Source organism: Rhodamnia argentea, chromosome 8 (genome assembly GCF_020921035.1).
Source record: "Rhodamnia argentea isolate NSW1041297 chromosome 8, ASM2092103v1, whole genome shotgun sequence".
NCBI lineage: Eukaryota > Viridiplantae > Streptophyta > Magnoliopsida > Myrtales > Myrtaceae > Rhodamnia > Rhodamnia argentea.
The window spans coordinates 19,938,975-19,944,059 of record NC_063157.1 but is presented as its reverse complement, the minus strand read 5'-3'; the positions used below and the strand labels follow the sequence as shown (position 1 = coordinate 19,944,059).

Genomic DNA, 5,085 nt, shown 5'->3' with positions numbered 1-5,085 from the left:
TCTTGGAAGGTGGACGGATGCCTCACTAAACGATTGGGAGAGATCGTTCGGTTCTGCTAAACCGGAGATTTTAGGTTCGGGGACTTGGTTACGTCGGGGTAATAGGTACGAATGCCCTTTCGGTACCTAAAGTGAGTGATTTTCCTAACTAAGATTCAATGCGGCGTAAATTTTGGATGGGGTAAAATTCGATTTGGTTTTCCATGCATATTAGAAAACTAAAGCTATCAATCGCAACTAATAAAATCAATCCCGGATCAGGAAATGAGGGCATCAACATCAATCAAGAGCTCTTATTGTAGCCCTAAAGAGCGTTAGAGAAGAAGTGAATTGGGGCAGAGTAGTTTGGGAAGATTTAGTGACGGCTTTCGCGAAAGGGAGCAAAATTATCATTTTTGAGGGCTTGAGAGTCAAATCATCCAAGAATTGTCCATAGCCAGGTTGATGATGGCCGTTTTCTATTTTGGAAGTTTTTAGGATTTTTGAATTTTTAGGCAGTCGCCGTAGAGGCAAAATTGTCATTTTTTGAAGGTCGGGGTCAAAACACCCAAAATAGGTCTTGGTTAGTTGATTATAGCCATTTCCTAATTTTTTAGATTTTTGGAATTTTTCTAAATTTTTATGAAATTTCTATATTTTTAATGAATTTTCTATTTTTCTGATTTTAAAATTATTTTTCCAAAATTTTTAATTATTAAAAATTCTGAATCAAAGTCAAAACGGCAAGACACGCCTCTCGGCGCTCGGCCAGAGACTATGAAAGTCTTAGGTTGGCCTAAAACAGCGTAGTTTTTAGGTTTTTGAAAATTTTCTATTTTTATGATTTTTCTAATGAGTCGAAAATGACTGCGGTAGCACTCCAAGATGAGCCACATGACCTTTCTGATCGTCCAGTCTTTGATTAAATTAAAAAATAAAATAAAGACCCCATCGAATGGCTTCTAATATGCTACTGGTCGAAGGCTGAGTAGTCCAGGTGCACCCTTTTTATTTCTAACAATTCATTTTATATTCCCAAAATTCTTCAGTAAATTTTGAAAATCACTAGATCGGCACATAGCTAATCCATGGCCATCCGGATGGCTTTTATTTTTTTAGTTTAGCATGAGAGAGTGGTGAAAATGCGACTGATGGCTTTCTCATAAGCGCCTCATCGGCTACGAGGCGGGTCAACATTTGTGACGGTCGGCATGGTCACCTAAGAGACCAGGTGCCTCGCTAAAGGCACCTAAACCAGCGAAAACATCGGTAGTTTCTACGTGCAATTTCAACACCACTGCACTTCTCATTCAACATACATCAATATATATCATTTTAAGTCAAAGAACACCTCGAACTTGCCTACTTTGGACAAACCGTAACCATGTCTAGTGAGAATCCACCCTGGACCATTTTACAACTAAACATGTGTCCCAAAACATCAACTGCTGATCTTGAGGTATAAGGAAGCAACCACGGGCTAGATTGTCCGGAAGTATCTATGGCGATTGAGGGTCAAGTTGCGAGATCCGATCTCTTCGGGGAGGTTAGTCGGAGGTCGACTCGGGTTTTGCGCTAGACAATGCAAAAACAAACGAAATCGAGCTTAGCATACGGTTCTAGTAGGTGCGATAAAAAATACATGTCAATGACGCCATGTGTATTCGGTGGAGACCATTGATGCAGGTATGGGTTTAGACGAAGCTCCTCTGTTTTGGTTGTTCGCGGAAGGTGTTTTGATCGATCCACATTTATGCGTAAAAGCGGTGTCTAATTTATGGGTTTCATATAATTATTAATAATTAAATTAGTTTATTTGGATGATATTTTGATTATCGGAGGAAGTTTTATGGGAAGTCGAATTTGAAATATTCTCTAGCGCAAAGATTTGGTTAAATCGGTATTTCCTAAAGTCCAAGATCCTTAACGAACTTTGTAAAATCTTAATCTTTAATAGGTTTGGATTTCCATAAGCTCTTGATTGATAAGATATTCGAGAAATAAAACACAATAAGAGATTCGGACTATAAGGGAGGATCAGGATGCGATGGAGGAGACGAACATGATAAAAGAAAGAAGAAGAGGCAAAAAGCAAAGGAGGAAACGAGAGAAATTCACTTGACCAAGGCTTCTTCTGGAATTTCTTCTCCGTCAATCACCTCCATGAGTAGCTAAATTTATTTTGTCATCTTTGAGTGTAGATGAAATGATACTTCTTGTTTGAATTATAAACTTTCTATTTAGTTTGTATGTTATTGCACTTGATTGTTTGGGAGACAAACTTTCATTTATTTTATTCAAGAATTTTATATAGTTAAATCAAGTTTATGATCTTGGTTTACGTGATTCTAATTCGATACCCAAGCAATAATTTTAATTACAATTTATGATCGCCGGCTGATGATAATCTATGTCACGATCAAAGTGTGTGCTAAGCTTGGAAAGCGAAAGGCGATAGTGATCAACAAGATAGGTTATAACAAGGGTTAGGTCGTGGATTATCTTCGTGACTACGGCAAACACGTAGCTTGTTAGGTTTGATAGTTTAAACAAAGAGGCTAATCAAATAAGAATGTATTGTGGATTCAAGACTCAAAGGCAAGAATTTTCTCGTGATTGTTTACACTTTATTAATAGAATTCTAGCATTAGATTAAATTACCAAGTTAAAAGAAAAACTCAAATTCGTCCTTATTTTCCCCTGCGGTTCGACCCCTTTTTATCACTATCTATAGTTAGTAATTAGGGTTTATTTTTGTCACACTACGGCATGATCAAATTTTGCCATTGTTGCTACGGGACACTTAAGGCACGATTCTTCATTTTTTTATTTTTTTATGTGAGTAGTTTTGTTTTGCTATTTTAATTTTTTTTAGCTAGGTTATGCACAGGTGTCGTTCGGTACATCCAACTCTAATAGATTTGGACCAAGAAATTATGAACTTTGAAGGTAGAGGAGGTTGAGTCGGAGAGAAATAACACTCCGCTAATGGCCGAACAATAGATACCTTCGGTGATCACTTCGCTCCTCCTACATATACATCTAATTCACAAAATGAGTCCTAACAATTGTAGCAGCACAGTATGAAATTAAGTCGAGTATCATTCAGATGCTACCCTCATTCCACAGTCTCGGCAATGAAGAACCTTACAAGCACTTGGATGAGTTTTTGGAGATTTGCTCTACTGTGAAGTTGCGTAACTTGTCTAATGAGGCATTGAAGCTTATTTTGTTCCTCTTTTCATTAAAGGATAAAGCCAAGCATTGGCTTAATTCTTTGAATACACTCGAGTCACTACATGGGCGGATTGGCAATGTTTATTCTTGAAAAATAATTTCCCATCGAGCGTACTATTGAAATTAGAAGAGCAATCACGAGCTTCGATCGGCATGATGGTGAACGGTTTCATGAGACATGGGAGAGATTGAAAAGATTTTTGCGCTCTTGCCCACATCATGCGGTTCCCAAGTGCAACTAGTGCGAGCTTTTATGATGGACTCCATGAGAGGCCCATACATCTGGTGGATGCATCTTGTGGAGGCACCTTTTTGCACAAGAATTAAGAAGAGGCATGGCAGCTGTTTGAAATGCTGAGTGAAAATTCCATGCACTATGTTTCTTCATCACGGAAGCAAGGTTACTCAAGTGCTGCAAGAAAAGACTCATTATTTGAAGTGGGTCAATTCATGGAAGTGAATTCCAAAGTCTCGATTGTGAACTCTAAGATTGATGTTTTAACTAGGTGACTTGATCAATTTCTTTTCCAAGGACAAAACTCCCAGCAAGAGGCGTACATTGCACATGATCCATCATACTCTAGCAATGGTTTAACACAAGGATTTATTTTTGCACAAGAGCAGGTTCAAGCAGCCTAAGGGTTTCATAAGTCTACTAATGATCCTTACTTGAGCACCTACAACCCTGGATGGAGAGAGCATCCCAATTTTTCTTGGAGACAACCACAACAAGGTAACTTTTATAAACCCCAAGTGAATAAATATGCCAATCGCACTCCTTACAATGTGCGGATTTGACAAGTTCCTCATCCTACACAAAATGAACAATCTTTTGAAGAAAGGTACTGCGAACTTTGCAAGGACTAGAGGCTACATCTCAATTACTCCATGTGCATACTCAGTCCATTGCAAAGTTGGAGACTCAAATGGGCCAATTAGCATTAACTATCAATCACGGAGAAGAGGGAAGGTTGTCGAGTCAAGTTGTTGGTAATCCTAAAAACCAACTTAGTAGCTAGGGGCATCATGAGCAAGCAAAAGCGATCATGATCCTATGCAATGGAAAAGGAGAACAAAAGCCCGAAGATCAATCTGTTCTTGATACCGATCCCGAAACTAAAATATTGAAGGAAGATCTACCCCAGCAAAAGAAGAAAGTAAGGATAACTAGATGGGAAGATGAGCCAAACATGTATGTAACAAAAGCACCATTCCCAGCAGCTTTGAAGTCACCGAACTTGATCTTTAGGGATAAAAAGGGAACAAAGATGGAGAAGATGATAAATCTCTTCAAGCAAGTGCAAATCAACCTTCCTCTCCTTGATGCCATTAAGTAGGTCCGGGCATATGCTAAGTTTTGAAGGACTTGTGCACTCACAAACGTAAATTAAATACTAGTAGCCTGCAAAATGTTCGTTTACCTACACAAGTTAGTGCCGTACTCTCGATGAAACTTCCTCCCAAACTTAAAGATCCAGGTACACCTATCATATCTTGTGTCATTGGTAATGTGGAAATTGAAAGAGCACTACTCGATTTAGGTGCAAGTGTGAATATATTGCCTAATTCAGTTTATGAAAAATTCGGTTTGGGTGAGTTAAAGAAAATTGGGGTTATACTTCAACTCGCTGATCGTTCGATTAAAGAACCCATAGGTTTATTGGAAGATGTTTTAGTAAAAATTGATTAATTATATTTTCCTATTAACTTGTTAGTTCTTGACATGGAGTTGGTGCAACTAAGAAAACTACCTCCAATTATATTAAGTCATCCATTTCTAAATCCTGCTAATGCATGTATAAATTATAGGTCCAGAGCCATGGATCTCTCATTTGGCAATAAAGAGCTCCGTCTGAATATTTTCAATGC

The 5,085-nt window shown here is 38.2% G+C and overlaps 1 non-coding gene across 1 annotated transcript; it reads right to left on the bottom strand.

The window, feature by feature from the left end:
• Positions 1-3,335: 3,335 nt before the first annotated feature.
• LOC125316419 lies at positions 3,336-3,442 on the bottom strand. The gene has a single exon (XR_007199644.1). It is a non-coding gene; the product is annotated as a small nucleolar RNA R71 (small nucleolar RNA).
• Positions 3,443-5,085: the final 1,643 nt, after the last annotated feature.